The 21,368-nt window shown below is 46.9% G+C and overlaps 1 protein-coding gene across 1 annotated transcript in view; it reads right to left on the bottom strand.

Moving 5' to 3' along the window:
- The window catches only part of LOC121548201 (FH1/FH2 domain-containing protein 1-like), a gene marked incomplete at its 3' end in the record, with an annotated part of 87,429 nt that overhangs the window by 51,790 nt on the left and 14,271 nt on the right, over nucleotides 1–21,368 (bottom strand). The gene's annotated exons all lie outside the window — the stretch shown is intronic.

Below are 21,368 nucleotides of genomic sequence, written 5' to 3'. Positions count from 1 at the left end.
CAAATATACATAGACTCTAACTAATACCTCAGCCCTGATCTCAGACCTGTACATATACTTTACCATCTAGGTGTGGAACTAAAGGGAAGGGCTGGAGCACAGTGGGGACAGAGAGAGAGTGAGGATATCACAGTGGGGACAGAGAGAGAGAGGACATCACAGTGGGGACAGAGAGAGAGAGGACATCACAGTGGGGACAGAGAGAGAGAGGACATCACAGTGGGGACAGAGAGAGAGAGGACATCACAGTGGGGACAGAGAGAGAGAGGACATCACAGTGGGAACAGAGAGAGAGAGAGGACATCACAGTGGGGACAGAGAGAGAGAGGACATCACAGTGGGGACAGAGAGAGAGAGGACATCACAGTGGGGACAGAGAGAGAGAGGACATCACAGTGGGGACAGAGAGAGAGAGAGGACATCACAGTGGGGACAGAGAGAGAGAGAGGACATCACAGTGGGGACAGAGAGAGAGAGAGGACATCACAGTGGGGACAGAGAGAGAGAGGACATCACAGTGGGGACAGAGAGAGAGAGGACATCACAGTGGGGACAGAGAGAGAGAGAGGACATCACAGTGGGGACAGAGAGAGAGAGAGACATCACAGTGGGGACAAGAGAGAGAGAGGACATCACAGTGGGGACAGAGAGAGAGAGGACATCACAGTGGGGACAGAGAGAGAGAGGACATCACAGTGGGGACAGAGAGAGAGAGGACATCACAGTGGGGACAGAGAGAGAGAGAACATCAGTGGGGACAGAGAGAGAGAGGACATCACAGTGGGGACAGAGAGAGAGAGGACGTCACAGTGGGGACAGAGAGAGAGAGAACATCAGTGGGGACAGAGAGAGAGAGGACATCACAGTGGGGACAGAGAGAGAGAGGACATCACAGTGGGGACAGAGAGAGAGAGGACATCACAGTGGGGACAGAGAGAGAGAGAACATCACAGTGGGGACAGAGAGAGAGAGGACGTCACAGTGGGGACAGAGAGAGAGAGGACATCACAGTGGGGACAGAGAGAGAGAGGACATCACAGTGGGGACAGAGAGAGAGAGGACATCACAGTGGGGACAGAGAGAGAGGACATCACAGTGGGGACAGAGAGAGAGAGGACATCACAGTGGGGACAGAGAGAGAGAGGACATCACAGTGGGGACAACCCACAACCTTGCTCAACCCAACCTTCAACATTAAACCATTAACCCTCGGGGGCACCTGTCCACAAGCAGTGCTTGGGTTAATCCAGTTTTACATTTTGACTGCAACCCTGTTCACAGGAGTGGCCTCATGGAAAGACATATCTGAAGAGTCCCAGTCAGAGGCCTGTCTTTACTGCCCATGTGGGGCGGCCTAAGGGGTTCCATTATTAGTGGGGAAGAATTTAACCATTGTACTGGTCCCCTGAGAACCAAGTCCCTTCAGCCTCTACAGATCAGAGAAAATAACTCTAGAAAAAACCTCAGGTCCAAACAACACCCTATTCCCTATATAGTGCACTACTTTTGACCAGGGCCCCATAGGGACTATGTAGGAAATAGGGCACCATTTGGGATGTAGCCCCTCATCTTCTTAGGGAGTTGTTATGCCCGCTGTATGGGTACATGTAGCCCTCTATGGGCCCTCCCTCGCTCTACTGTAGAAATAGCTGCCAATGAGGCTACAGGCCTGTGGAAAACTTAGTCTGGGGCCTTGTACTAAGGTCTGGGGGAGAGAAGAGGAGGACTAGAGCTGGGTTCTAAGGGCTAGGGGGTTGGAGTGAGGCTGGGCCTGGCCTGGGAGAGGGGTTTGGTTTGGGACTAAGGGCTAGGGGTTTGGAGTGAGGCTGGGCCTGGCCTGGGAGAGGGGTTTGGTTTGGGACTAAGGGCTAGGGGTGTGGAGTGAGGCTGGGCCTGGCCTAGGACAGGGGTTTGGTTTGGGACTAAGGGCTAGGGGTGTGGAGTGAGGCTGGGCCTGGGAGAGGGGTTTGGTTTGGGACTAAGGGCTAGGGGTGTGGAGTGAGGCTGGGCCTGGCCTAGGAGAGGGGTTTGGTTTGGGACTAAAGGCTAGGGGGTGTGGAGGTGGGGGTGGGCCTAGGAGAGGGGTTTGGTTTGGGACTAAGGGCTAGGGGTGTGGAGTGAGGCTGGGCCTGGCCTAGGAGAGGGGTTTGGTTTGGGACTAAGGGCTAGGGGTGTGGAGGTGGGGGTGGGCCTGGCCTAGGAGAGGGGTTTGGTTTGGGACTAAGGGCTAGGGGTGTGGAGGTGGGGCTGGGCCTGGCCTAGGAGAGGGGTTTGGTTTGGGACTAAGGGCTAGGGGTGTGGAGTGAGGCTGGGCCTGGCCTAGGAGAGGGGTTTGGTTTGGGACTAAGGGCTAGGGGTGTGGAGTGAGGCTGGGCCTGGCCTAGGAGAGGGGTTTGGTTTGGGACTAAGGGCTAGGGGTGTGGAGTGAGGCTGGGCCTGGCCTAGGAGAGGGGTTTGGTTTGGGACTAAGGGCTAGGGGTGTGGAGGTGAGGCTGGGCCTGGGAGAGGGGTTTGGTTTGGGACTAAGGGCTAGGGGTGTGGAGTGAGGCTGGGCCTGGCCTGGGAGAGGGGTTTGGTTTGGGACTAAGGGCTAGGGGGTTGGAGTGAGGCTGGGCCTGGCCTGGGAGAGGGGTTTGGTTTGGGACTAAGGGCTAGGGGTGTGGAGTGAGGCTGGGCCTGGCCTAGGAGAGGGGTTTGGTTTGGGACTAAGGGCTAGGGGGTGTGGAGTGAGGCTGGGCCTGGCCTGGGAGAGGGGTTTGGTTTGGGACTAAGGGCTAGGGGTGTGGAGTGAGGCTGGGCCTGGCCTAGGAGAGGGGTTTGGTTTGGGACTAAGGGCTAGGGGTGTGGAGTGAGGCTGGGCCTGGCCTAGGAGAGGGGTTTGGTTTGGGACTAAGGGCTAGGGGTGTGGAGTGAGGCTGGGCCTGGCCTAGGAGAGGGGTTTGGTTTGGGACTAAGGGCTAGGGGGTGTGAGTGAGGCTGGGCCTGGCCTAGGAGAGGGGTTTGGTTTGGGACTAAAGGCTAGGGGGTGTGGAGGTGGGGGTGGGCCTGGCCTAGGAGAGGGGTTTGGTTTGGGACTAAGGGCTAGGGGGTTGGAGTGAGGCTGGGCCTGGCCTAGGAGAGGGGGTTTGGTTTGGGACTAAGGGCTAGGGGTGTGGAGTGAGGCTGGGCCTGGCCTAGGAGAGGGGTTTGGTTTGGGACTAAGGGCTAGGGGTGTGGAGTGAGGCTGGGCCTGGCCTAGGACAGGGGTTTGGTTTGGGACTAAGGGCTAGGGGTGTGGAGTGAGGCTGGGCCTGGCCTAGGAGAGGGGTTTGGTTTGGGACTAAGGGCTAGGGGTGTGGAGTGAGGCTGGGCCTGGCCTAGGAGAGGGGTTTGGTTTGGGACTAAAGGCTAGGGGTGTGGAGGTGGGGGTGGGCCTGGCCTAGGAGAGGGGTTTGGTTTGGGACTAAGGGCTAGGGGTGTGGAGTGAGGCTGGGCCTGGCCTAGGAGAGGGGTTTGGTTTGGGACTAAGGGCTAGGGGTGTGGAGTGAGGCTGGGCCTGGCCTAGGAGAGGGGTTGGTTTGGGACTAAGGGCTAGGGATGTGGAGGTGGGGGTGGGCCTGGCCTAGGAGAGGGGTTTGGTTTGGGACTAAGGGCTAGGGGTGTGGAGTGAAGGACTGCGGTTAGAGCCTGGTGTTTAGGATAAGGGCTAAGGACTGGAGGTGGAGGCTGTGATTTGAAGGGTTGGCTGGGGAAGACGCTGGGCCCATACATACCGGGAGGGACAACTAAACAGACCTTACAGAAGCCTTACTGAACTCTCTCACTACCCATCAGATACCGGTACAGGCTGGGACAGTGTGCTGTGAGCTGCAATGTGTTGTGGAGGTGTGAGTGTCAAGGCTCTGCGTCTGTTTAAGTAATGACTGTCTGGTTTAGAACTCATCACTGTGGTGTTTACTCTGCTCTGACCTTCAAGGCCATGATCACACACAGGACAGACAGACAGACAGACAGACAGACAGACAGACAGACAGAGGGTGGTGCGCCCAATGCGTCACCGGGAGCACTCTGCCTGCCCTCCAGGATATCTACAGATCCCGATGTCACAGGAAGGCCAAGAAGATCATTAAGGACATCAGCCACCCGAGCCACGGCCTGTTCACCCCGCTACCATCCAGAAGGCGAGGTCAGTACAGGTGCATCAAAGCTGGTACCGAGAGACTGAAAAACAGCTTCTATCTCAACGCCATCAGACTGTTAAATAGCCATCACCTCCCGGCCTCCACCCAGTACCCTGCCCTGAACTTAGTCAGTCACTAGCTAGATACCACCCGGTTACTCAACCCTGCACCTTAGAGTCTGCTGCCCTATGTACATAGACATGGAACACTGGTCACTTTAATAATGTTTACATACTTCTCTGCTGCCAATGACTGGAACGAACTGCAAAAATCTCTGAAGCTGGAGACTCTTATCTCCCTCACTAACTTTAAGCATCAGTTGTCAGAGCACCTTACCGATCACTGCACCTGTACACAGCCCATCTGAAATTAGCCCACCCAACTACCTCATCCCCATATTGTTATTTATTTTGCTAATTTGCACCCCAGTATCTCTATTTGCACATCATCTTCTGCACATCTATCATTCCAGTGTAAATACTAATTGTAATTATTTTGCACTATGGCCTATTTATTGCCTTACCTCCATAACTTGCTACATTTGCACACACTGTAGATATATTTTCTGTTGTATTTTTGACTTTATGTTTTTTTTACCCCATATGTAACTCTGTGTTGTTGTTTTTATCGCACTGCTTTGCTTTATCTTGGCCAGGTCGCAGTTGTAAATGAGAACTTGTTCTCAACTGGCTTACCTGGTTAAATAAAGGTTAAATAAAATTTAAAATAAAATACTGTTTTACTCATTTCATATGTATATACTGTATTCTAGTCAAAATCCTATTTAACTATTGCTGTATCTATACTAGTCTATCCTATGTATTCTACAGATATACTATATATTCTATCAACATACTGTCCATAATGTCAATATGTCCCATCACCTATACAGTATATATTTATACTCTGGACTCCGACATTGCTCGTCCTAATATTTCTATATTTCTTAATTCCATTCTTTTACTTTTAGATGTGTGTGTATTGTTAGATATTACTGTTGGAGCTAGGAACACAAGCATTTCGCTACACCCGCAATAACATCTGCTAAATATGTGTATGCGACCAATAACATTTGATTTGATTTGTCAGACAGGACAGACAGACTGGAAAGACAGGACAGACAGAACAGGAGAGACAGACAGGACAGCGAGGGCCAGGGTGATTGATGATCTCTGAAACTGCAGAATTGTTGAACGGAGCCCTTGCAGGCTGTGTGGAAGGGAAATTAAAGTATTTTGATAAGAGTTTATGAAGCAAGTGACAATGAGGACATCTCTGAGAGACCTGATGATCAGATCAGAGATATCATTTATTTCCTTTATTCAGTGTCCCAAATGGCACCCTATTCCCTATATACACCGAGTGTACAAAACATTAGGAACGCTTTCCATGACATAGACTGACCAGGTGAAAGCTATGATCCACTTCAATCAGTGTAGTTGAAGGGGAGGAGACCGGTTAAAGAAGGATTTTTAAGCCTTGAGACATGGATTGTGTATGTTGTGCCATTCAGAGGGTGAATGGGCAAGACAAAATATTTAAGTGCCTTTAAACGGGGTATGGTAGTAGGTGCCAGGCGCACCGGTTTGAGTGTATCAAGAATTGCAACGCTGCTGGGTTTTTCCCATGCTCGACAGTTTCCCGTATGTATCAAGAAATGGTCCACCACCCAAAGGACAACCAGCCAACTTGACACAACTGTGGGAAGCATTAGAGTCAACATGGGCCAGCATCCCTGTGGGAAGCATTAGAGTCAACATGGGCCAGCATCCCTGTGGGAAGCATTAGAGTCAACATGGGCCAGCATCCCTGTGGGAAGCATTAGAGTCAACATGGGCCAGCATCCCTGTGGGAAGCATTAGAGTCAACATGGGCCAAGCATCCCTGTGGGAAGCATTAGAGTCAACATGGGCCAGCATCCCTGTGGGAAGCATTAGAGTCAACATGGGCCAAGCATCCCTGTGGGAAGCATTAGAGTCAACATGGGCCAAGCATCCCTGTGGGAAGCATTAGAGTCAACATGGGCCAGCATCCCTGTGGGAAGCATTAGAGTCAACATGGGCCAGCATCCCTGTGGGAAGCATTAGAGTCAACATGGGCCAGCATCCCTGTGGGAAGCATTAGAGTCAACATGGGCCAGCATCCCTGTGGGAAGCATTAGAGTCAACATGGGCCAGCATCCCTGTGGGAAGCATTAGAGTCAACATGGGCCAGCATCCCTGTGGGAAGCATTAGAGTCAACATGGGCCAGCATCCCTGTGGGAAGCATTAGAGTCAACATGGGCCAAGCATTGAAAGTAGCGCCATATATAGAGAACAGGGTTCCATTGGAGACGCCTCCTCAGTAAACAGAGCATGAAAGGAGAGATCTACGTAACCAACGGCAACAATGCTACCAAACTAGTCTGTGATGGTACGACGTTGTCCCTTGGGGATTAATAAAGTACTCTCTCATCTCACATTCAACCTTCTTATAGACATAACAGTCATAATAAACTACATGATCAAAAGTCTCGTCCAACATCTCATTCCAAAATCATGGGCATTAATATGGAGTTGGTCCCCCCCTTTGCTGCTATAACAGCCTCCACTCTTCTGGGAAGGCTTTCCACTAGATGTTGGAACATTGCTGCAGGGACTTGCTTCCATTCAGCCACAAGAGCATTAGTGAGGTCGGGCACTGATGTTGGGCGATTAGGCCTGTTCCAATTCATCCCAAAGGCGTTTGATAGGGTTGAGGTCAGGGCTCTGTGCAGGCAAGTCAAGTTCTTCCACACCGATCGACAAACCATTTCTGTATGGACCTCGCTTTGTGCATTGTGATTCATGACTCTAGAGAATGCGTTTCCACTGCTCCAGAGTCCAATGGCGGCGAGCTTTACACCACTCCAACCGACACTTGGCATTACGCATGGTGATCTTAGGCTTGTATGCGGCTGCTCGGCCATGGAAACCCATTTCATGAAGCTCCCGACTAACAGTTATTGTGCTGACATTGGTTCCAGAGGCAGTTTGGAACTTGGTAGTGAGTGTTGCAACCAAGGACAGACATTTTTTACACGCTTCGCACTCGGCGGTCCCGTTCTGTGAGCTTGTGTGGCCTACCACTTCACGGCTGAGCCGTTGTTGCTCCTAGACGTTTCCACTTCACAATAACAACACTTACAGTTGACCAGGGCAGATCTAGCAGGGCAGAAATTTGACGAACTGACTTGTTGGAAAGGTGGCATCCTATGACGGTGCCACGTTGAAAGTCACTGAGCTCTTCAGTAAGACCATTCTACTGCTGGTGTTTGTCTATGGAGATTGCATGGCTGTGTGCTCGATTTTATACACCTGTCAGCAACAGGTGTGCTGAAATAGCCGAAACCACTAATTTGAAGGGGTGTCCACATATATATATACAGTGGGGGAAAAAAGTATTTAGTCAGCCACCAATTGTGCAAGTTCTCCCACTTAAAAAGATGAGAGAGGCCTGTACTTTTCATCATAGGTACACGTCAACTATAACAGACAAATTGAGAAAATAAATTCCAGAAAATCACATTGTAGGATTTTTAATGAATTTATTTGCAAATTATGGTGGAAAATAAGTATTTGGTCAATAACAAAAGTTTCTCAATACTTTGTTATATACCCTTTGTTGGCAATAACACAGGTCAAACGTTTTCTGTAAATCTTCACAAGGTTTTCACACACTGTTGCTGGTATTTTGGCCCATTCCTCCATGCAGATCTCCTCTAGAGCAGTGATGTTTTGGGGCTGTCGCTGGGCAACACAGACTTTCAGCTCCCTCCAAAGATTTTCTATGGGGTTGAGATCTGGAGACTGGCTAGGCCACTCCAGGACCTTGAAATGCTTCTTACGAAGCCACTCCTTCGTTGCCCGGCGGTGTGTTTGGGATAATTGTCATGCTGAAAGACCCAGCCACGTTTCATCTTCAATGCCCTTGCTGATGGAAGGAGGTTTTCACTCAAAATCTCACGATACATGGCCCCATTCATTCTTTCCTTTACACGGATCAGTCGACCTGGTCCCTTTGCAGAAAAACAGCCCCAAAGCATGATGTTTCCACCCCCATGCTTCACAGTAGGTATGGTGTTCTTTGGATGCAACTCAGCATTCTTTGTCCTCCAAACACGACGAGTTGAGTTTTTACCAAAAAGTTCTATTTTGGTTTCATCTGACCATATGACATTCTCCCAATCCTCTTCTGGATCATCCAAATGCACTCTAGCAAACTTCAGACGGGCCTGGCTTAAGCAGGGGGACACGTCTGGCACTGCAGGATTGGAGTCCCTGGCGGCGTAGTGTGTTACTGATGGTAGGCTTTGTTACTTTGGTCCCAGCTCTCTGCAGGTCATTCACTAGGTCCCCACGTGTGGTTCTGGGATTTTTGCTCACCGTTCTTGTGATCATTTTGACCCCACGGGGTGAGCTCTTGCGTGGAGCCCCAGATCGAGGGAGATTATCAGTGGCCTTGTATGTCTTCCATTTCCTAATAATTGCTCCCACAGTTGATTTCTTCAAACCAAGCTGCTTACCTATTGCAGATTCAGTTTTCCCAGCCTGGTGCAGGTCTACAATTTTGTTTCTGGTGTCCTTTGACAGCTCTTTGGTCTTGGCCGTAGTGGAGTTTGGAGTATGACTGTTTGAGGTTGTGGACAGGTGTCTTTTATACTGATAACAAGTTCAAACAGGTGCCATTAATACAGGTAACGAGTGGAGGACAGAGGAGCCTCTTAAAGAAGAAGTTACAGGTCTGTGAGAGCCAGAAATCTTGCTTGTTTGTAGGTGACCAAATACTTATTTTCCATCATAATTTGCAAATAAATTCATTAAAAATCCTACAATGTGATTTTCTGGAGAGAAAAACTCATTTTGTCTGTCATAGTTGACGTGTACCTATGATGAAAATTACAGGCCTCTCTCATCTTTTTAAGTGGGAGAACTTGCACAGTTGGTGGCTGACTAAATACTTTTTTCCCCCCACTGTATATATATATATATATATATAGTGTATATTAGATATAGGGATATGACAGTATGATGAAATGGAATGTTCTTTTGATACATAAGACTCTATAATATATCCATGATGTCGCCACACAGCACAGCTGTCTAGGTGCTAGTGAAGGTCATAGGCTCAGAATCCTGTTGTGTAGAAACCGGACCAGACACGTGGAAGGAAACATGGGTTGTGTCCCAAATCACACCCTATAGTGTCCTATGGGCGCTGGTCGAAAGTAGTGCACTATATAGGGAATAGGGTGCCATTCGCTGGTCTAAAGTAGTGCACTATATAGGGAATAGGGTGCCATTCTCTGGTCTAAAGTAGTGCGCTATATAGGGAATAGGGTGCCATTTGAGACACAGCCATGGTCACAGTGGTAAATGTGACCGTCGTCATCAGCCTTCTAGCCAAGTGTGTACTCACACCAGCAGCCCACACACACACACACACACACACACACACACACACACACGTTCCATGCCGCATCACAGTCTGTATTCATTGAAGGTGACTCATCTAAGGAAATGACTGCATATGGCTGTTGTATGGGATTGTGCTACAAAAGACTCCCCAGTACAAACAAACCCGGTAAACTAACTACACAATCAGGTCCAAATGTATTGGCACCCTTGGCTCTATTTTCATGTCATCCAACAAATGTAAAACGGCTGGAGTTTGCTAAACGGCATTGACACTTGGATTGGAACCGGGTGTTTTGGTCAGATGACATGAACATAGAGGTCATTTGGCCAAGCACAGCAGTGGTGGGTTTGACATCGAAAAGAGGAATCATCCGCAGAACAGAACCCCATACCTACTGCAACACATGGCGAGGGGTCTCTGATGTTATGGGGCTATTTTTGCTTCCACTAGTCCTGGGGCCCTTATTAAAAGGTCAACGGCATCATGAACTCTACCAAGTACCAGGACATTTTAGCCCAGAACCTGGTTGCCTCTGCCAGGAGGCTGAAACTTGGCCTCAAGTGGATCTTCCAGGAAGACAATGACCCCAAGCACACATCAAAATCAAAATCCACAAAGAAATTGTTAATTGACCACAAAAATCAACATTTTGCAATGGCCGTCTCAGTCTCCATTGAAAACGTGGTTTGAATTGAAGAGCAGATGGAGGATATCAAAAGAACTGAAGATTCCGTATGGAGGAACGGTCTAACATCCCTCCCAATGTGTTCTCCAATCTCAGAAAACATTTTAGAAAAATACTCAGTGCTGTTATCCTTGCAAGGTGAGGTATTGAAAGGTATTAAAAACAATACATTTGTCCCCTTTCTTTTTGAGAGAGAAAATTATGACTTGTTAAAGAAAATCTCTTTCTTGTATTAGTATAAAATAATATAATTAACACTGTTCTTTGAGCATACAATAGCTCATACTATATAATATAGTACTAATATATCTCATACTATATAATATAGTACTAATATAGCTCATACTATATAATATAGTACTAATATAGCTCATTTTTTTATTTTTTATTTTTATTTCACCTTTATTTAACCAGGTAAGCCAGTTGAGAACAGGTTCTCATTTACAACTGCGACCTGGCCAAGATAAAGCAAAGTAGTGCAATAAAAACAACACAGAGTTACATATGGGGTAAAAAACATAAAGTCAGAAATACAACAGAAAATATATATACAGTGTGTGCAAATGTAGCAAGTTATGGAGGTAAGGCAATAAATAGGCTATAGTGCAGAATAATTACAATAGTATTAACACTGGAATGCTAGATGTGCAAGAGATTATGTGCAAATAGAGATACTGGGGTGCAAAAGAGCAAAATAAATAACAATATAGGGATGAGGTAGTTGGGTGGGCTAATTTCAGATGGGCTGTGTACAGGTGCAGTGATCGGTAAGGTGCTCTGACAACTGATGCTTAAAGTTATTGAGGGAGATAAGAGTCTCCAGCTTCAGAGATTTTTGCAATTCGTACAACTCATACTATATAATATAGTCATAATATATCTTATACTATATAATATAGTACTAATATAGCTCATACTATATAATATAGTCATAATATAGCTCATACTATATAATATAGTCATAATATATCTCATACTATATAATATAGTCATAATATATCTTATACTATATAATATAGTACTAATATAGCTCATAATATATAATACTAATATATCTCATACTATATAATATAGTCATAATATATCTCATACTATATAATATAGTCATAATATAGCTCATAATATATAATATAGTACTAATATAGCTCATACTATATAATATAGTCATAATATATCTCATACTATATAATAGTACTAATATAGCTCATAGTATATAATATAGTCATAATATATCTCATACTATATAATAGTCATAATATATCTCATACTATATAATAGTCATAATATATCTCATAGTATATAATATAGTACTAATATAGCTCATAGTATATAATATAGTCATAATATATCTCATACTATATAATATAGTCATAATATATCTCATACTATATAATATAGTACTAATATAGCTCAGTATTTGTATAATATATTTTATACAGTCTTTTTTGCTCACTGTGTCAATTTTGGACCTGAATGTACTTCATTTAGCAGACGCTCTTATCCAAAGCAGATTACAATAGCGAGAAATCCCTTGATAATAATAATAATAATATGCCATTTAGCAGACGCTTTTATCCAAAGCGACTTACAGTCATGCGTGCATACATTTTTGTGTATGGGTGGTCCCGGGGATCGAACCCACTACCTTGGCGTTACAAGCGCCGTGCTCTACCAGCTGAGCTACAGAGGACCACCCTTGAATGAGTAGGTGTGTCCAAACTTTTGACTGGCACTGTAGTTATAACAGGGAACTGTTCCAGTCCACAGTTACCAACAGAAACATCATGAAATAGGCCCAGCCCACAGTTACCAACAGAAACATCATGAAATAGGCCCAGCCCACAGTTACCAACAGAAACATCATGAAATAGGCCCAGCCCACAGTTACCAACAGAAACATCATGAAATAGGCCCAGTCCACAGTTACCAACAGAAACATCATGAAATAGGCCCAGCCCACAGTTACCAACAGAAACATCATGAAATAGGCCCAGCCCACAGTTACCAACAGAAACATCATGAAATAGGCCCAGCCCACAGTTACCAACAGAAACATCATGAAATAGGCCCAGCCCACAGTTACCAACAGAAACATCATGAAATAGGCCCAGCCCACAGTTACCAACAGATACATCATGAAATAGGCCCAGCCCACAGTTACCAACAGAAACATCATGAAATAGGCCCAGCCCACAGTTACCAACAGAAACATCATGAAATAGGCCCAGCCCACAGTTACCAACAGAAACATCATGAAATAGGCCCAGCCCACAGTTACCAACAGAAACATCATGAAATAGGCCCAGCCCACAGTTACCAACAGAAACATCATGAAATAGGCCCAGCCCACAGTTACCAACAGAAACATCATGAAATAGGCCCCTACACGTTTCACCTGTACTTTAACAACAGAGTGCCAGCCTTTATTAATCACCTCAACAGAGATGACATCCCAATACCCCACCCTTCTTCAGAACACAGAGGCTGTGTCCTGATTCTCCACCCTTCTTCAGAACACAGAGGCTGTGTCCTGATTCTCCACCCTTCTTCAGAACACCTCAGAGGCTGTGTCCTGATTCTCCACCCTTCTTCAGAACACCTCAGAGGCTGTGTCCTGATTCTCCACCCTTCTTCAGAACACCTCAGAGGCTGTGTCCTGATTCTCCACCCTTCTTCAGAACACCCCAGAGGCTGTGTCCTGATTCTCCACCCTTCTTCAGAACACCCCAGAGGCTGTGTCCTGATTCTCCACCCTTCTTCAGAACACCCCAGAGGCTGTGTCCTGATTCTCCACCCTTCTTCAGAACACCCCAGTGGCTGTGTCCTGATTCCCCACCCTTCTTCAGAACACCTCAGAGGCTGTGTCCTGATTCTCCACCCTTCTTCAGAACACCCCAGTGGCTGTGTCCTGATTCCCCACCCTTCTTCAGAACACCTCAGAGGCTGTGTCCTGATTCTCCACCCTTCTTCAGAACACCTCAGAGGCTGTGTCCTGATTCTCCACCCTTCTTCAGAACACCTCAGAGGCTGTGTCCTGATTCTCCACCCTTCTTCAGAACACCTCAGAGGCTGTGTCCTGATTCTCCACCCTTCTTCAGAACACCTCAGAGGCTGTGTCCTGATTCTCCACCCTTCTTCAGAACACCCCAGAGGCTGTGTCCTGATTCTCCACCCTTCTTCAGAACACCTCAGAGGCTGTGTCCTGATTCTCCACCCTTCTTCAGAACACCCCAGAGGCTGTGTCCTGGTTCTCCACCCTTCTTCAGAACACCTCAGAGGCTGTGTCCTGATTCTTACACACGTTCTTGCATGGATTTAACAAAATGGTGGAAACTCCCTCCTCCCAATGCTTACACCAATCCTATGCTTTTTAAATGCATGGCGGAGAGTGTGTAAAGTGTACACTTCAGGAAATGGATGGAGAATTGGGTCGTAGCTAGAGTACCAGCCCAGTCTATTCTCTCTAGAAATCCCCAGTCAGCCGTGAATTCCAACGCTGTATCGTCCATGTTTCACCAGTCCTCGATGAATTCCAATGCTGTATCGTCCACGTTTCACCAGTCCTCCATGAATTCCAACGCTGTATCGTCCACGTTTCACCAGTCCTCCATGAATTCCAACGCTGTATCGTCCACGTTTCACCAGTCCTCCATGAATTCCAACGCTGTATCGTCCACGTTTCACCAGTCCTCCATGAATTCCAACGCTGTATCGTCCACGTTTCACCAGTCCTCCATGAATTCCAACGCTGTATCGTCCCACGTTTCACCAGTCCTCCATGAATTCCAACGCTGTATCGTCCACGTTTCACCAGTCCTCCATGAATTCCAACGCTGTATCGTCCCACGTTTCACCAGTCCTCCATGAATTCCAACGCTGTATCGTCCACGTTTCCCCAGTCCTCCATGAATTCCAACGCTGTATCGTCCCACGTTTCACCAGTCCTCCATGAATTCCAACGCTGTATCGTCCACGTTTCACCAGTCCTCCATGAATTCCAACGCTGTATCGTCCACGTTTCACCAGTCCTCCATGAATTCCAACGCTGTATCGTCCACGTTTCACCAGTCCTCCATGAATTCCAACGCTGTATCGTCCCACGTTTCACCAGTCCTCCATGAATTCCAACGCTGTATCGTCCACGTTTCACCAGTCCTCCATGAATTCCAACGCTGTATCGTCCACGTTTCACCAGTCCTCCATGAATTCCAACGCTGTATCGTCCACGTTTCACCAGTCCTCCATGAATTCCAACGCTGTATCGTCCACGTTTCACCAGTCCTCCATGAATTCCAACGCTGTATCGTCCACGTTTCACCAGTCCTCCATGAATTCCAACGCTGTATCGTCCACGTTTCACCAGTCCTCCATGAATTTCAACGCTGTATCGTCCACGTTTCCCCAGTCCTCCATGAATTCCAACGCGGTATCGTCCACGTTTCACCAGTCCTCCATGAATTCCAACGCTGTATCGTCCACGTTTCACCAGTCCTCCATGAATTCCAACGCTGTATCGTCCACGTTTCACCAGTCCTCCATGAATTCCAACGCTGTATCGTCCCACGTTTCACCAGTCCTCCATGAATTCCAACGCTGTATCGTCCACGTTTCACCAGTCCTCCATGAATTCCAACGCTGTATCGTCCACGTTTCCCCAGTCCTCCATGAATTCCAACGCTGTATCGTCCACGTTTCCCCAGTCCTCCATGAATTCCAACGCTGTATCGTCCACGTTTCCCCAGTCCTCCATGAATTCCAACGCTGTATCGTCCACGTTTCACCAGTCCTCCATGAATTCCAACGCTGTATCGTCCACGTTTCACCAGTCCTCCATGAATTTCAACGCTGTATCGTCCACGTTTCCCCAGTCCTCCATGAATTCCAACGCGGTATCGTCCACGTTTCACCAGTCCTCCATGAATTCCAACGCTGTATCGTCCACGTTTCACCAGTCCTCCGTGAATTCCAACGCTGTATCGTCCACGTTTCCCCAGTCCTCCATGAATTCCAACGCTGTATCGTCCACGTTTCACCAGTCCTCCATGAATTCCAACGCTGTATCGTCCACGTTTCACCAGTCCTCCGTGAATTCCAACGCTGTATCGTCCACGTTTCCCCAGTCCTCCATGAATTCCAACGCTGTATCGTCCACGTTTCACCAGTCCTCGGTGAATTCCAACGCTGTATCGTCCACGTTTCCCCAGTCATTGAACAACAGAGTGGTGAGTAGCCAGTCAACAGTATTGCCAACCTTTCTAAAGTACCCGAACAGAGCAGCAGCCCATGGCACTGCCAGTCTCGTTTTTCTACAAGGCCTCAGTCATCGATGCCATTCCATTCTATGCTCCAGTCCTGTTAGAGGATGTAGTTAAATGGGGCAGATCATTTTCCATTAGACCCGGAGGACTGGCCAGCTGGCTCAGACAGTAACATGGCTGTGTCCCAAATAGCATCCTATTCCCTATATAGTGCACTACCCTGTGGGCCCTGGTCTAAAGTAGTGCACCATATAAGGAATAGGGTGCCATTTGGGACGAAGAACAATGTTGAACCAATGGGACTCTCCAGTCCTGGCTAAAGGCCTAAAATATAGTCATGTGAGGTGGTCACAGTGTGTTCTAGGACAGTGTGTGTGTGTGTGTGTGTGTGTGTGTGTGTGTGTGTGTTCTAGGGGCAGAGTGGTGTGTGTGTGTGTGTGTGTTCTAGGGGCAGAGTGGTGTGTGTGTGTGTGTGTGTGTGTGTGTGTGTGTGTGTGTGTGTGTGTGTGTGTGTGTGTGTGTGTGTGTATACGTGTGTTCTAGGGGCAGAGTGGTGTGTGTGTGTATATATATGTGTGTGTTCAGAACCAATTGACTGAACAGGAAACTAAGTGGCTTAGTCCAATCTACCTTGTCCTTGTTAACTCAATTCAGTCATATTACTATGGTATCCATTAACAATATGACGACTAGTACATAGAATGATAGGTGTGCTGACGGTAACAGATGATGCCCCGATTACCCTTCCTGAAATGCAAAAACACGTCTTAAAAATGACCAGCAGCGTTTAAAGGCTTCTTAACTCTATTTCTCTGATACTGTAACAGAGCAGAGGCCAACATGAACACAGTAAGTTAAAGCCTTGAAGACGGAAACCAGCTCTACTCACAGGAAAAGGAGGGGAAAGCCTTGTCTACTTGAAGAGGGAAACCAGCTCTACTCACAGGAAAAGGAGGGGAAAGCCTTGTCTACTTGAAGAGGGAAACCAGCTCTACTCACAGGAAAAGGAGGGGAAAGCCTTGTCTACTTGAAGAGGGAAACCAGCACTACTCACAGGAAAAGGAGGGGAAAGCCTTGTCTACTTGAAGAGGGAAACCAGCTCCACTCACAGGAAAAGGAGGGGAAAGCCTTGTCTACTTGAAGAGGGAAACCAGCTCTACTCACAGGAAAAGGAGGGGAAAGCCTTGTCTACTTGAAGAGGGAAACCAGCTCCACTCACAGGAAAAGGAGGGGAAAGCCTTGTCTACTTGAAGAGGGAAGCCAGAAAGGAAAACCAAACCAGGATGTGACTCACTTCTAGAGAACTCCAAATAAAACATAAAAAAACAACATGGCGAAACACTGAAAGCAGTAAACATTCAACACTCCTTCCTCGAAGAAAGAGAAAGACCTCTTTTCAAAGTGTCAACATCTCATGATAAACCTCCTTACAGTATGAAAAAGGGACCAAGTCATTTCCCAATAGCCAGTCAGCTGATTACAAAATGAGTTTGGGAAACCCCTGCACTTCCTGGGAGGTGCAAAAGATAATTGCCAGCATTCCAAATGATACCCTATTCCCTATATAGTGCACTACTTTTGACCAAAGCCGTGCTCTGGTGAAAAAGTAGTGCACTATATAGGGAATAGGGTGTCATTTTAGGATGCATCCATTGTCTGGGCATCCATGCAGGGTTAGCAGTCACTAGCTGAAGACAGGCAGTAGCTGCCCATTGGATTCCCTCTAGTGAATAGAGTCAGACAGAACTGTAAACAGATCCGGAATGGTATTGTATTGTTGAGCCAGCATGGCCAGGTGGTGCTGACCTAAATAAAGAACCAGTCATTCAGGGTGAACCACTTTTCTCTCTTTCACCAAAACATTCTCCCCCGTTCACTCAGTCTGCAATAACCAACTTACCGAGTCAGCTAGACGCCAACTGAACAGCAACTTACCGAGTCAGCTAGACGCCAACTGAACAGCAACTTACCGAGTCAGCTAGACGCCAACTGAACAGCAACTTACCGAGTCAGCTAGACGCCAACTGAACAGCAACTTACCGAGTCAGCTAGACGCCAACTGAACAGCAACTTACCGAGTCAGCTAGACGCCAACTGAACAGCAACTTACCGAGTCAGCTAGACGCCAACTGAACAGCAACTTACCGAGTCAGCTAGACGCCAACTGAACAGCAACTTACCGAGTCAGCTAGACGCCAACTGAACAGCAACTTACCGAGTCAGCTAGACGCCAACTGAACAGCAACTTACCGAGTCAGCTAGACGCCAACTGAACAGCAACTTACCGAGTCAGCTAGACGACAACTGAACAGCAACTTACCGAGTCAGCTAGACGCCAACTGAACAGCAACTTACCGAGTCAGCTAGACGACAACTGAACAGCAACTTACCGAGTCAGCTAGACGACAACTGAACAGCAACTTACCGAGTCAGCTAGACGACAACTGAACAGCAACTTACCGAGTCAGCTAGACGACAACTGAACAGCAACTTACCGAGTCAGCTAGACGACAACTGAACAGCAACTTACCGAGTCAGCTAGACGACAACTGAACAGCAACTTACCGAGTCAGCTAGAGCGACAACTGAACAGCAACTTACCGAGTCAGCTAGACGACAACTGAACAGCAACTTACCGAGTCAGCTAGACGCCAACTGAACAGCAACTTACCGAGTCAGCTAGACGCCAACTGAACAGCAACTTACCGAGTCAGCTAGACGCCAACTGAACAGCAACTTACCGAGTCAGCTAGACGCCAACTGAACAGCAACTCACCGAGTCAGCTAGACGACAACTGAACAGCAACTTACCGAGTCAGCTAGACGCCAACTGAACAGTATGCCAATCCAGTAGAATACATCCAGCGCCATACTAGAACCCTGTGGAACAGTAGGAAATAGGGTGGCATTTGGACGCGTGCACGGTCCAATACAGCACAGTCAGCTCTCCCTAACGTAACCCTGTGAAGAACAAACTGTCAGAGGTACAGGCCTGGACTAGTCGGGAGGAGTTAGACTAGACTACAGTACACACACACACACACACACACACACACACACACACACACACACACACACACACACACACACACACACACCAGTACACACACACACACACACCAGTACACACACACACACACACACACACACACACACACACACACACAGACCCTTTAATAGTAGGAACTTAATAACGACATGGCAGCAGCACGCCCGCTCTGCCACAGCTCCAAGCTATAATGACTTGGCATTATGTTTGTTTACACTTGGCACTACCCATCTCTGCTTCTCCCTCTATGGGTGGTCACAGTCAGGTCTCCGTGTGCTGACTTGTTCCCGATCACTCAAAACACTATTATACTTGTTCCCGATCACTCAAAACACTATTATACTTGTTCCCGATCACTCAAAACACTATTATACTTGTTCCCGATCACTCAAAACACTATTATACTTGTTCCCGATCACTCAAAACACTATTATACTTGTTCCCGATCACTCAAAACACTATTATACTTGTTCCCGATCACTCAAAACACTATTATACTTGTTCCCGATCACTCAAAACACTATTATACTTGTTCCCGATCACTCAAAACACTATTATACTTGTTCCCGATCACTCAAAACACTATTATACTTGTTCCCGATCACTCAAAACACTATTATACTTGTTCCCGATCACTCAAAACACTATTATACTTGTTCCCGATCACTCAAAACACTATTATACTTGTTCCCGATCACTCAAAACACTATTATACTTGTTCCCGATCACTCAAAACACTTATGTTTGTGTGATCAACTGGATTTGAAAACGTGTCGCCTGTGTTGGTCTGCTGAGCTGAAGACATGGCATTATCTCAGGGAGCTAACACAAGTCTTTAGGTCTCAGGCAAGGTTTCTCATCAAACAAGCATGGTTTACTGCACCACAGGAAATATAGGCTAGCTCAACTTCAGCATCACAGGTCGTATGGAGGTAGACCATTTCAAATGCACATACAGTGAGGGAAAAAGGTATTTGATCCCCTGCTGATTTTGTACGTTTGCCCACTGACAAAGAAATGTTCAGTATATAATTTTAATGGTATGCTTATTTGAACAGTGAGAGACAGAATAACAACAAAAAAATCCAGAAATACGCATGTCAAAAATGTTATAAATTGATTTGCATTTTAAAAATCAGGGAAATAAGTATTTGACCCCTCTGCAAAACATGACTTAGTACTTGGTGGCAAAACCCTTGTTGGCAATCACAGAGGTCAGGCGTTTCTTGTAGTTGGCCACCAGGTTTGCACACATCTCAGGAGGGATTTTGTCCCACTCCTCTTTGCAGATCTTCTCCAAGTCATTAAGGTTTCGAGGCTGACGTTTGGCAACTCGAACCTTCAGCTCCCTCCACAGATTTTCTATGAGATTAAGGTCTGGAGACTGGCTAGGCCACTCCAGGACCTTAATGTGCTTCTTCTTGAGCCACTCCTTTATTGCCTTGGCCGTGTGTTTTGGGTCATTGTCATGCTGGAATACTCATCCACGACCCATTTTCAATGCCCTGGCTGAGGGAAGGAGGTTCTCACCCAAGATTTGACGGTACATGGCCCCGTCCATCGTCCCTTTGATGCGGTGAAGTTGTCCTGTCCCCTTAGCAGAAAAACACCCCCAAAGCATAATGTTTCCACCTCCATGTTTGACGGTGGGGATGGTGTTCTTGGGGTCATAGGCAGCATTCCTCCTCCTCCAAACACGGCGAGTTGAGTTGATGCCAAAGAGCTCCATTTTGGTCTCATCTGACCACAACACTTTCACCCAGTTCTCCTCTGAATCATTCAGATGTTCATTGGCAAACTTCAGACGGGCCTGTATATGTGCTTTCTTGAGCAGGGGGACCTTGCGGGCGCTGCAGGATTTCAGTCCTGTACGGTGTAGTGTGTTACCAATTGTTTTCTTGGTGACTATGGTCCCAGCTGCCTTGAGATCATTGACAAGATCCTCCCGTGTAGTTCTGGGCTGATTCCTCACCGTTCTCATGATCATTGCAATTCCACGAGGTGAGATCTTGCATGGAGCCCTTTAAGAGTGTGCTCCTAATCTCAGCTCGTTACCTGTATAAAAAAGACACCTGGGAGCCATCTTTAAAATGCAAATCAATTTACAACATTTCTGACATGCGTTTTTCTGGATTTTTTTGTTGTTATTCTGTCTCTCACCGTTCAAATAAACCTACCATTAAAATTATAGACTCATCATTTCTTTGTCAGTGGGCAAACGTACAAAATCAGCAGGGGATCAAATACTTTTTTCCCTCACTGTAAGTGAAAATGACTCTGTAATCATATGGCCATTAACTGCACCTATTACAATAACTGCAGCAGTCTGCAGAATAAAAACTGCTGTTGCTGATGTCACTGGTTGGAAATACTGATGGATTGGAAGGGAAGATCCGAGTATGGTTTAGAAGGAAAGAAAACTCCAGAAAAAAAAGGATAAAAACCAGTTAAGCATCACTGCCTTGGACAGTGGGGCATTTTTCCCCACAAGGCACTTGGAAATAAAACAGTTTTACGCCTGGAGTGGAAAGAGGAGTTGAGAGGAGTGTGATTATGATGATGTCAGCGCTGCAGTGACAAATGGAGAGTTAAAGCTCATAGAGGCCAACGGAAGCCACTGGGTGGGACCCAAATGGCAGCCTATTCCCTATATAGTACACTACTTTAGATAGGGCCCTGGCACCCTATTCCCTATATAGTACACTACTTTAGATAGGGAGACCTGGCACCCTATTCCCTATACAGTGCGCTACTTTTGACCAGAGCCCTATGGGCAATA

This window comes from Coregonus clupeaformis, unplaced genomic scaffold, assembly GCF_020615455.1.
Source record: "Coregonus clupeaformis isolate EN_2021a unplaced genomic scaffold, ASM2061545v1 scaf0957, whole genome shotgun sequence".
Lineage (NCBI taxonomy): Eukaryota > Metazoa > Chordata > Actinopteri > Salmoniformes > Salmonidae > Coregonus > Coregonus clupeaformis.
Note: the sequence above shows the minus strand (reverse complement) of the source record. Positions and strands in the feature narration are given on the sequence as shown.